Raw genomic sequence first — 13,228 nt, forward strand, 5'->3', positions numbered from 1 at the left:
CCAGTGAGTAGTATCCAATCTGTCTAGGCGGAGCTGATGAAAGTGAAATGCAGATGGGTCTCTTGTGATACAGTAGTGAATAATTGTTATCAGGACTAATTGTGAGGGTTGGAAATGTAAAGGTAGACGTTTTATAGCAAGGAAGGGAGTGATTAACTTTCCAGTCTAGGAGCGGAGGTCCCTAGGACATCAACGGAGAAGAGCAGAAAGCAGGACCCTACCCAGAGAAGCAGTGATGTCTGAGATGGAGGCAGAGACGATGACGTGGAGCAATGGAGCAGCTGGGGATTTTAGATACAGAGAGGGAGAGTGACTGTGTGCTGAAGACTGGGGGAGGGGGGGTAGTGTAGGGGGGAGGTTTGCAGGGTATACCCTTTGGTTGGCTGATGATGCATGGAGGGGACTGTAACCATGGCAATGAAAGATTTACGATAGAATGAATATAAAACTAATGTTCTCCCATGTAAACTATCATATAATTCACAATAAAATAGTAAAAAAAAAAATTTGCTCAAAATTTCAATTAACTCACCCTTAATGTGATGGCTGGAATTGCAGTTGTCTTGGCAGGGGCAGACCAAGTCATTTTGAGGGTCTTATACGACCTGTGGAGTCCTGGTATGGTGCTGTAGGATAAGCACTGAACCACAAGGTCAGTTTGAATTGTAAAGCTGGCAGTTCAAATCCACCAACTGCTCCTCAGAAACCCAATACAGGGTTGCTATGAGTTGGAACCAACTCAATGGCACAAAATAACGTCATACAGCCGGCCCATAGGCCAGATGTTCCACAGCCCTGCCATATGCAGTCAGTCACTACACACCCGACCTGTTCTCAAGATCACCTGTTCCCAAGACCTGTGCCCAAGCCAAGGAGTTTTTCAGAAGCCCTTGGAAGAAAATGTTATGAGTTCCAAAACAAAAATGAAACTGCAAAATTGAGATTAATCAAGATTGAATGTCTATTAATTGTAACAGTGTATCTATTACATTGATATAATCAAATTCCAAGAAAATAACTTGGAAGTGAGAATTTTCTAACTCCACACTAATTTCTGCATTTGTTCAGACTGTTTAGAGATAACCAGCTTAAAATTATTCATAAGTGAATTACCAGTGCCTTTTGCCATTGAGTTGATGCTGATTTCCTGTGTGAGTAGAACTAGATTCCACAAGAGTTTTCAATATCTTATATTTTTAGAAGTACATTGTCAGATCTTTATTCCAAAGCACCTCTGGGTAGATTGAACAGCCAACATTAGTGCTATAGGATGAGCATTGGATTGTTAACTCAAAGGTTGGCAGTTCAAACCCACCAGCTGCTGCTCATAAAACCAATACAGAGTTGTTAAAATTAGGAGCAGACTCAATGGCACATAACAACAGCATAGCTAAATTTAAAAGCAAAATTACTAAAATCCTTTAAAATGTTCACAATAACGATCATTGCCCTCCATGTGGGATGTGGGTGCATCTAAGCAGACTCTGTCCTGGAACTTCTCTGTCTTTGCTCAACATCACAGAGGAGCTTCCCTGGGGCCAGGTCTTTGTCCTGCTCATCTCTGTGTTTAGAAACTAGGCTATCTGAATCTAATGCCTGTTTCTCTCTCTCACCACTATTACATGTGGTTATCATCACATGGTACAGAAAGAAAAGCTTATGATAATAAGCATCAGTTTCCTGTCCCACCCTCTTCCCCACCCCATCGAATTGCCCAAACAGTTGTCTGTTATTAGTTTTTTCACCGGTTATCCACATAATTCTAGGTAATATATGAGTATTTCCATTTTGTCACCTTTAGATATTATAATTACCTTCCTGCTATTTACCACACCTGGAGTCCTGATGTGGCACTGTGGATTAATGCACTGGACTGCAAGGTGGGTTTGAACCTCAAGGTCGGCGGTTCAAGCTCACCAGCCACTCCTCAGAAACCCTGTACGTGGTCATTATGAGTCAGAAATGACTCAATGGCACTTAGCAACAACAACAATATGAAGATATTGGAGGACCTACTGTTTCTTCCACTCCTTTTACCTCTCATCTTCAGTCAACTACACATTAATTCTTTTTCAAAAGAATTTTTATAATTTTACTATTATTTATTATGTTATTTATTATACATAACACAAAATTTGCCTCATGAGTGATTTTATGTGCACAATTCAGTGACGTAATTATATCCATGTCATCATGCAACCATCACCACTGTCTATTTCCCAAAGGTTTTCATCATTTCAAACAAAACCCACTGAGCAGTAACTCCCCATTTCCACCTCCCTCCAGTCCCTGTTGTGTTGTTGTTAAGTGCCTTCAAGTCGGTTCCGACTCATAAGGACCCTATATAGGGTTTCTGAGTCTATATATTTTTGTGGGAGCAGAAAGCCTCATCTTTCTCCCGAGGAGCACTGGTGGTATCAAACCACCGACCTTCTGGCTAGCAGTACAGTGCTTAACCTATAGAATCACTGCTCTTCAGCCCCTGGTAACTGCTAATCTACTTTTCTACTTACGAATTTGCCTTTTCTGGAGATTTTATGTAAATGGAATCATATAATAGTTGCCCTTTTCTGTCTGACTTATTTCACTCAACATAATATTTTTAAGATTCATCCATGCTGTAGCATGTATTAGCATTTAATTCCTTTTTATGGCTAAATAATATTTCATAGAATGTATATACCACTTTTTGCTTATTCATCTATTGATGGGCACGAGTTGTTTTCTGTCTTTTGGCTATTATGAACAATGCTGCTATGAACATTGGTGTACAAGTAACTGTTTGAGTCCCTCCTTTCAATTATTTTGGGTATATACCTAGGAGTGGAATTAGTTGGTCATATGGAGCCCTGGTGTGATGCTATAAGCACTGGACCACAAGGTCAATTTGAACCGCAATGTCAGTAGTTCAAATTCACCAGGTGATCTTCGGAAACCCTATACAGGGTCACTATGAGTCAGTACTGACTCATAGCAACAACATTTAGCAACAACATCAAAACAGCACTTCTTGTTGTTAAGTGCCATCGAGTCAGTTCTGACTCATAGTGACCCTGTATAGGGTTTCTGAGGAGCAGCTGGTGGGTTTGAGCTGCTGACCTAGTGGTTCACAGTCCAGTGCTGATCCACAGTGCCATACCAGGAGTCCAAGAAGGCACTTAACAACAACAAAAACATGGTAATTCTACGGACTCCTGGTATGGCACTGTAGGCTAAGCACTGAACTTCAAACCAAAAGGTTGACGGATGTTTAACTTTTTACATAACTGTTAAACTGTTTTCCACAGTGGTTCCATGGTTCCACATTCCCATCAGCAATGCACAAGGGTTCCAGTTTCTCCACCCCCTCACCAACGCTTGTTATTTTCTATTTGTTTGTTTTTTTATAACATCTTTTGTCCTAGGTGTGATGTAGTATTTCACTGTGGTTTTTATTTGCATTTTATCTGAACATTTTTTTTTATGAGCAAATTGTTGCTGTTAAGTTCCGTAGAACTATTTGTATATCATCTTTGGAGAAATGTCTATCCAAGTCCTTTGTTCTTTTTTTGTGTGTGTGTGTTTTTGTTTTTGAGATATAGTAGTTCTTTATATATTTCGGCTATAAAATTATTATATATATAATTCGAAAATAGTTTCTGACACTGTATAAGTTGTTTTTCCCCCACTGTTTGGATAATATCTTTCAAGGCACAAAAGTTTTTATTATTGATGAAGTCCAATTTAATCTATTTTTCTTTTGTTGCTCATGGTTTTGGTGTCATCTCAAAGAATTCATTGCCAAATCAAGGTCATAAAAACACCCCCCCATATTTTCGTCTAGGATTCTTCCAGGTTTAGCTCTTACATTTAAGTGACTAATCCATCTTGAGTTAATTTTTGTATATGGTATGAAGTACAAATGGGGTATATGTTTATTCTTAATTGCTATTTGTAGTATGCCTAGCAACAACTTTGTCAAAAGTTGCTCCTAAATGTCAAAAAACCAACAAATGCAAATTACATTATCTTAACTATGCCAATATTATTGAATACCAACTTTAAAGACTCTTAATTTCACTTTCCTATGTGGCGCTGTAGGATCAGCACTGGACTTCGAGCCAGTGCAAACTCACCAGTTGCTCCTTGAAAACCCTATACAGGGTCACTACGAGTCAGTTAACTTAACAACTTAACAAGGCACTTAACAACAACAATTTTTCTTCAAATTGTGTTCTAACAATGTATAAGACCTGGAGAGAATGATAAGGAATGTGGATGGCACTTTTTACAAACATTACATCTGCTTTTCTATCATTATTACATTATTACACACACCGTCAAATGGTAATAATGGCTCATACTATTTGGATAACTTAGATAACTCTCTGACCCTCGATTTCTTCACCAGTAAAACAGAGAGAGTACTAGTAATTATCTCACTGTTGTTGTTGTTGTTAAGTGCCGTTGAGTCGGGTCCGACCCATAGCGACCCTGTACAGGGTTTCCAAGGGTGTAAATCTTTACGGGAATAGGAAGCCTCATCTTTCTCCCGCGGAGCAGCTGGTAGTTTCGAACCGCTGACCTTAAGGTTCGCAGCCCAATTCGTAACCACTACGCTACCAGAGCTCCTTAATTATCTCACTACACTGATGTAAAAATGAAATGGAATGATATAAATTAAAGTGCTTTGTAAGCAGTACATCTGTAACCCTATATTGTTGTTGTTAAGTGCTGTAGAGTCAGTTCTGACCCATGGCAACCTTATACAGGTTTCCAAGGAGCAACTGGTGAGCTTGAACCATCAACCTTGTGGTTCAACCAACTTTGCAGTCCAGCACATTAGCTGACAGCGCCACACCAGGATAATCCTATACTGTTGCTGTTGTTAAGTGCCGTTGAGTTGGTTCTGACCCATAGTGACCCTGTATAGGGTTTCCAAGGAGCAGCTGATGAGCTTGAACCGTCGACCTTGTAGTTCAAATGACTTTGCAGTCTGGTGCATTAACCTACAGTGCCACACCAGAACTCCATATATTAGAGATCATAAACTCAACAACCTAAGGGAAACCGTAATTCAGGCCTCAAAAGAGCAGGCTTTGGATTGAGGAAAAAGTGCTTAACACTCTATAAAGGGCATTTGGGGAACAAGTGGGAAATCTGAATATGGCCTGTAGGCTAAATTTTCTGTTAAACCAATATTCAATTTATTAGGCATGATTAAGGTACTGTAGTGTTGTATAAGAATGTCCCTGTTCTTAAGAAATATATGCTGAATTATTCAGGGATTAAGTGTCATGATATCTGCAAATTATTTTCCAATGACTCCAAAAAAAGAATTTATTTTGTGTGTCTGTGTATGTGTGTGCATATACAAGCAGACTCATTTATGACATATTCAAGTTATGATAAGCTGCACTTATCAGCGCCTTTTTTCCTGTACATCTCATCATTACTAATATGTACTGCATGCAATATTGCAGAGTGCAATTTGCTGATATTTTCAGATGTTCACTCATAGACGTTCAATTTTATGTTTTACTATTTGAAACACTGCTGGTCTATAATGAAGTTGGTGTCAGGAGTACTAAAGGATAGACAGTTGGGCAACATTCAACTCTAAGGACCTATGACTACTGAACTGTACCTGTGTCAGACAGCCAACTTCATTGTATGGCACTGACATCAACTTCACTGTTGTACTGTTGTTTTTAGGTGATGTCAAGTCAGTTCCGACTCATAGAGAGCCTGTGCAGAACAGAACGAAACACTGTCTGGTCCTGCACCATCCTCACAATCGGTGTTACGCTTGAGCCCATTGCTGCTGCCACTGTGCCAATCCATCTTGTTGGGGGTCGTCTTTTGGGATGATCCTCCACTTTCCCAATCATAATGTCCTTCTCCAGGAACTGGTCCCTCCTGATGATACAAACAAAATATGAAACATGGAGTCTCACCATGCTGGCTTCCAAAGAGCATTCTGGCTGTACTTCTGGCTGCTGTCTATGGAACTTAGAATATTCTTCTCCAACATCATAACTCAAATGCATCCATTGTTCTAAGGCCTTCCTTATTCATTGTCCAACTTTCACATGCATATGAGGTTATTGAAAATACCATGACTTGGGTCAGGCGCACCTTAGTCTTCAAATTTACATCTTTGCTCTTACACACTTTAAAGAGGTCCTATGAAGCAAATTTGCCTGATGCAATAAATACATTGTTTGGTTCCTTGAATGCTGCTTCCATGAGTATTAACGGTGGATCAAAGCAAAATGAAGTCTTTGATGACAACTTCAATCTTTTCTCCATTTATCATGATGTTATTTATTGGTCCAGTGGTGAGGATTTTTGATTTCTTTACGTTGAGGTGCAGCCCATATTGAAGGCTATGGTCTTTGATCTTCATCAGCAGGTATTTTAAGTCCTCTTCGCTTTCAGCAAGCAAGGTTGTATCATCTGCATATCATGTTATTAATAAGTTTTCCTCCAATCCTGATGCTACATTCCTCCTCATACAATCCAGTTTCTTGGATTATCTGCTCAGCATACAGATTGAATAAGTATTGTGAAAGAATACAATCCTAATGCACACCTTTTCAGATTTTAAACCATTCAGTGGCCCCTTGTTCTGTTCAAACAACTGCCTCTTGGTCTATGTACCAGGCATATGCTGTCATTGTTAAGTGCTGTTGAGTCAGTTCTGACTCATAGTGACCCTACACAGGGTTTCCAAGGAGTGACTGGTGAGTTTGAACCACTGACCTTACCATTCAAATCAACCTTGTGGTCCAGATCTCATCCTACAGCGCCACACCAGGACTCCAGACCAGGCATTCAGTACCATAAGAAGTATCATATGTTAATTTGAAATGAGGTATCCTATTTAAATCTAAACTAATTATGACAGTCATTGGAACCCCATCTTAAGTTGGAGACTATGTATATATATATAGTCTGTGTGTGTGTGTGTGTGTGTGTGTGTGTATATATATATATATATATACACTCCATGTTTCATACTTTGGTTGTATCAGAAGATACAACCTATATATATATATAGACAGAGAGACAAAGAAAAACAGAGAGACAGAGAAAGAGACCTGGTGTGGCACTGTAGGTTAATGTGCCAGACTGCAAAGCCGTTTTGTTTGTTTGTTTGTTAATGTTTTATTGTGAATTATGTGACAGTTTATATGGGAGAACATTAGCTTTACATTCATCCTAGTGTATATCATTTCATTGCCATGGTTACAATCCCCTCCATGCATCATCAACCAACCAAAGGGTACACCCTACAAGCCTGTCCCCTGTCATTAGCACACAGCCCCTTTCCCTCTCTGGGTCTAAAGTCCCCAGCTGCTCCATCTCTCCACGTCATCCTCTCTGCCTCCATCTCTGTTCCGCAATCTGTTCTTCTCCCTTGATGGTCCCAGGGAACTTCACTCCTGGATTGCAAAGTCAATCACTCCCCTTCTTTTGTGACATAACATCTACCTTTACATTTCCAACCCTCACAATCAGTCCTGATAACAATTATTCACTATTGTGTTACAAGAGAACTATCCACATTTTCTTTCATCAGCCCCATCCAGACAGATTGGATACTACTCAGTAGAGATTTTACCTTCTCCACGCCCTCTGGATCTAGACTCCCTCTTGAAAGCTTGTAAGCCAGTCACTTCTTGCCTTTGTAGCCCCCTCTTTGGGTAGTCAATGTCCAAGTTGCCCATTCCTGTCTACTCTGTGTAGGGAGGGGGTAGGATTGATTCTCACTGTAAAAATTTGTTCCCTCTTTTGAGCTACTGCATCCATAGATGTAGGTCAAGTTCATCAGATTGTATCAGATTACTCTTTTTTTCCTCTTCTTTCTCTTTCTAGTTGAGATCTGATCATCCAGCCATTGAAACCAGGTCAAGTGGGTATTATCTGCAAGTGTGGGTGTTCTTGTGCATATGACCTCTCTTCTTATCAGCTGGATACTTCACTCTCCACTCTAGTCTTCTGTGGCTATGTCACTGACTTTGGGCCCAAGAGTCCTCAGGGCTTACTACACTGCTGGCCAACCAGGTCTCCACCCGGGTTCATAGGACCTGACTCGATGGCACTTAACTACGACAACATATGCCATTGAGTCAGTTCTGACTCACAGTGACCCTGCTTAGGGTTACTGAGGAGTGACTTGTGAGTCTGAACCACTGACCTTGTGATCCAAACTGACCTTGCGGTCCAGTGCATTACCCTGCAGTGAAATGTGCACACACACACATGCACATAGAGAGAGAGAACACAATGAAGCAATGTTAACAATCAATAAATTTGGGTATTCATTGTACTAGTCTTTCACCTTCCCTATTGATTTAACTGTTTTTAAGATTTAACTGTTTTATAAGATCTTGTGGGGGAAAAATAATTAAACTTTCAAGGTTGTAAAAAACCTTAACTATCTTGTAGCCCTTCACCTTCCCATTGGCATTAGGTGCTGGCCCTGAGGTTGCAGTTTCTACAGTCCCTACCAATAAGGTGTGAGTGAGCTAACACCTTCTGAAAACACTTGGTGAAGCTGACCATGTCCTCCTTCCAAAGCTTTGGAGAGGAAGGGCCAAGGGACAGTCTGGTGCAAGCTGCTCCAGATGAGAAACTAGGCAGGCAGTTGCTGGGTCCTGGCTAAAGCTCCTGAACCGTGTGTCTTGTCAGCTGTCTCTCCTTTGTTAAAGGGAGAACAGGAAGAGAACAGTTGGTATCTTGGCACAACCCAGAACCCAGACACTCCTTCCCAGTCAACTCAATTATCTGCACCAATGAACTGGGAAAAGGGACACTGGTAATTGACTTGAACAATAATTTATTGAGGACCTATTCTCTGCTGTGATTGAAGTCTACCAAAACACAAAAAAAGGAGAGAGCGCCAAACAAAACAGAATTCAACAACAAATATCCTTTTGACAGTCCACTCTCAAGTATTCAGGGGCAATGTACAAATTGAAAAAAATCGGCTGCTCTGCCTAGTTGATGAGAGTTGATCTACCTGTGAATGACATGTGTCAGTAACCTCCTAACTGGAGTGCTGTATTTCATTCTGGACACTACACATTCACATGGAGATAAACCAGAGCGCATTCAAAGGATGATGAGTATAGTGAGGAGGGGTTGAGACAAGACTGAGTGGAACACCTTAGAGCTGTTGAGCATAGGCACTGAGCATCCCAGGGGCCATGTCAGATCTCTGACATGGTCTCATTTGATCTGTGCAATCACCTTCTGACTGCATTTTGCAAGCTTGCCAGATCACAGGAACCACTATGAATAAGCCATTTCCATTCCATGTTTCCTGGGGTAGACACTGAGTCTCTGAGAGATTCAGTAGCTGCCTGAGGCCACAACAGGGAGCAATGATGAAGCCAATGTGGAGGGTATATTTGCTGAAAACTCATCATGTGCTCAGGATTTATAGTCAAAGTTATGATTTAGATCTTGACTCCAAGTTTAGCTCATTCATGATCTAACATCTTGCCATTGCATCATTACATCTTCCCAGACAAGACCTGAGAACATATCCAGGAACGATCTGAAGAAAATAATACTGTTGAGATAAGAGAAAACCATTTGGTTGTTGTTGTTAAGTGCCATTGAGTCAGTTCCAACTCATCGTGACCCTGTATAGGGTTTCTGAGGAGTGGCTGGTGGGTTTGATTCAAACTGACCTTTGTGTCCAAATATTAAAAGGGTGTTGTCACTTTGCAGGGCAATTATACTTATTCTGTATGGTTTATTTTTAATACTTCCCACTTTACTGGGAGATGCATTTTGAGGGAGCCCCATTTTTCACCAATGAGTGGAAGTCACACCCATGACAGATAATATCTGGGAGAATTCTGGAAGACAGAGCTGGAAGAATGAGACAAGTGATATTGTTCTTGAGCGTTCCCCCAGAAACAAAGGTGTTCAAGTTGGATGGCCTCTGGTTGGGATGTTTTAGGACCTGATGTATCTGGTCAGGGGTGTGAGAAATAGCTATTCGGTGATCGATCTTCAGGACTAAGGGGAATTTTGGGGTAGCAGGCTAGCACAACAAAAGGAGCTCAGGGGAGACAAAGAGACTAGTTTGACTGGCTAGAATTTTTAAAAAAAGTATACACCATCAAGGAAATAGGAGAATTTCATGGGGAGGAGGGAAACTAACTTTAAATGAGAACACTACTAGTGACGTTCAGGGTAGATTGTAAACTCCAAAGTACCCAGAAAAAGGGAACTGGAGAAGGGACTTTTTCAAGACAGAGGAATTAAACTGTGAGCCAGCCATGTCTTGCATCTGACCCTGTCTTCTGGATCTGACACCTGATTTTGCAAAATCGAATAAGCAGGCCTCTATCACACTTAAACAAGTACAGATTGATTTCTTGAATGTTTGTCGGTTAGCACAAGTGATAACCCATCGGCGACCTCCTACGGGATAAGGCAGTCCACTCCAGTTCTCCCTCTGGAGTCTAATCGGGGTAAGGTACAAGTCAGGGGTTTGTATTGACCCATTAGTGCCTAAGAGATGCTGAGACAGTGTCTGGGTACTGACAGCGCTTCTCACCGGTAGGGGTGGGGGGTTGGGAATATAGATCTAAGGCACATAGCTAGACAACAATTAAAGGAGGAGGATGAGGCTACCTGCTCCTGTAAGGATTTACTGTCTTGGAAACTCTAAGGAGTTCTACTCTGTCCTCCTGGGTCACTATGAGTTGGAATGGACTTGACGGCAGTGGATTCATATAAGGGTAGATGACAGCTAAGGTTCATTACAATTTTAAAAGTTCAATCCATGGAAGTTGCCAGTTACTCTATTTCCAAATGGATTTACAACCAGAGAAGGGATATAAAGCAGGTCAGTATTACTGTCCAGTCAAGATTCAGGATAAATCAGCTCAACCTTGGAACTGTTTTCTCACTGTGTATCAGAATCACCCAAAAGCCAATGGGGCCCTATTCCAAACCAAATGAAACTGGCTGTCTGGGGAAGGGCCCAGAAATCAGATGATTCCATAGTACAAGTAGTATTGGGAACCACTGTGCTGGAGGGAACGAAGCTGAGGCAGAGGGTGAACTTGGTGCTCTCTGGGTCTCATGAAGACCTAGAATCAGTTCAGCTCTACATCTGGGCCAGCCAGACCTCTCTGAGGAGGGCAGGGGTAGAGAGCAATTGAGTAACTGCTTGGAAGTCAGGAAGACCCTACTCAAAATCCCCTTGGATGTTCCCATTGGAGGTCATTAGAATCAGGGAGATGACACCCTGTAATCCTTTAACCCCTTAGATTCCTAACTCTACTAGTTTTTAAAAGGTTTTCAGAGGTTAGGAGTTATGGAAGGGAATAGGAAAGGAAGACAAAATATTTAGGGGACAAAAAAACTAAGGGTGATGGAAAAATTCAAGAACAGTTAATGGCAATGTTTGAATAGTATGGTGACCGTAATTAATGTCACCAAATTACACCTGTGATATTGTAGAAATGACCACTGATTTTTTTAAAGTCTATTTTGTTGTTGAGAATATACACAGCAAAACATACGCCAATTTAACAGTCTCTGCATGTACAATTGGGAGTCCTAGTGTGGCGCTGTGGGCTAAATTGTCAGACTGCAAAGAGTCAGTTGAACTGCAAGGTTGGTGGTTCAAGCTTACCAGCTGCTCCTTGGAAACCCTATACAGGGTCACTATGGGTTGGAATTCACTCAACGGCACTTAACAACAACAACATGTATAATTCAGCGACATTGATTAGATTCTTCAACTTGAGCAACTATTCTCATATTCCTTTTCTGACTTTTTCTCCCTCACTAACTCCCTGCCCCCTAAGATTTTTATCTAATCTTTCAAATTGCTGTTATCAAATTTGATCACATATAGTTCTTTAAAATTTTTCCAACTACTGGTCCCTCCTCTTTGCTCCCTACTTTTGCATTCCAATCACCAGTAATGAGCAATACATCTTGATTGCATGTTTTATCGATTTCAGATTGAAGAAGTTGGTAGAATTCTTCTATTTCATCTTCACTGGCTTTAGTGGTTGGTGCATTCTTCTTGGATCAACTGTCAACACTCGTGGAAGCAGAAGTCAAGAGATCAGACGATGTATTGCATTGGGCAAATCTGCTGCACAGGAACTTTTTAAAGTATTGAAGTATTGAAGCTTGAGGACTAAGGTGCACCTGACCCAAGCCATGGTATTTTCAATAACCTCATATGGATGCGAAAGCTAGACAGTGAATAAGGAAGATCGTAGAAGAATTGATGCCTTTGAGTTGTGGTGTTGGAGAAGAATACTGAAAGTGCCATGGACTGCCAACAGAACCAATAGATCTGTTTTGGAAGAAGTGCAGCCAGAGTGCTCCTTGGAGGCCAAGATGGCTAAGCTTCGTCTCTCATACTTTGGACATGTTGTCCGGAGGGAACAGTCGCTGGAGAAGGATGTCATGCTGGGTAAGGTGGAGGGTCTGAGAAAAAGAGGAAGACCCCTAACAAGATGGATTGGCCAGGTAGCATCATTGATGGCATCAAGTGTGGCAGCAGTAATGAGGTTGTCCCAGGAGGCATTGTTTCGTTCTGCTGTGCATGGGGTTGCTATGAGTCAGTTCTGACTCGATGGCACTTGACAACAACAACGAGTTCTTTAAAAAGCATAATGCTCAAGGAAGACATTTTTGATTAAACTAAACTAGATTTCAGGGGATATTTTTGGTTCAAAGTTTAAAGATATCAGGGCAAAGGATTTTTCCAGCTTCTTTGGCTTCAGAAAGAATTTCAAATGAGAATTTGAAATTCTGTCCTGCATGTTTCTCCTTTTGATAAAGATTCTTCTATACAACCTTTGAACAAAATGTTCAGTATGGTAGTAGCTAACTAAGCACCATCCGGTTCTTTTGCGCTCATGGCAAAGGTGGCAGCCATTCAGGGAGAAAATTGGCCATGATTTATTACTATTCCTGATTCTCCTTCTTCTTCTGTTGTTGAGTGCCATCGAGTCAGTTCAGACTGATAACAACCCTATATAGGGTTTCTGAGAAGTGGTTGGTAGGTCTAAACTATCACTCTTATGGTTATTAATCTTGTACTTATCCTGTAGCACCACATCAGGACTCCACCTACATAATTAACATTTTATATATATATATTTGTTGTTGTTGTTGTTGTTAAGTGCCTTCGAGTCGGTTCCGACCCGTAGCGACCCTGTACAGGGTTTCCGAGGGTGTAAATCTTTACGGG

The sequence above is a fragment of the Chrysochloris asiatica genome, unplaced genomic scaffold (genome assembly GCF_000296735.1).
Source record: "Chrysochloris asiatica unplaced genomic scaffold, ChrAsi1.0 scaffold00009, whole genome shotgun sequence".
NCBI classification, from domain to species: Eukaryota; Metazoa; Chordata; class Mammalia; order Afrosoricida; family Chrysochloridae; genus Chrysochloris; species Chrysochloris asiatica.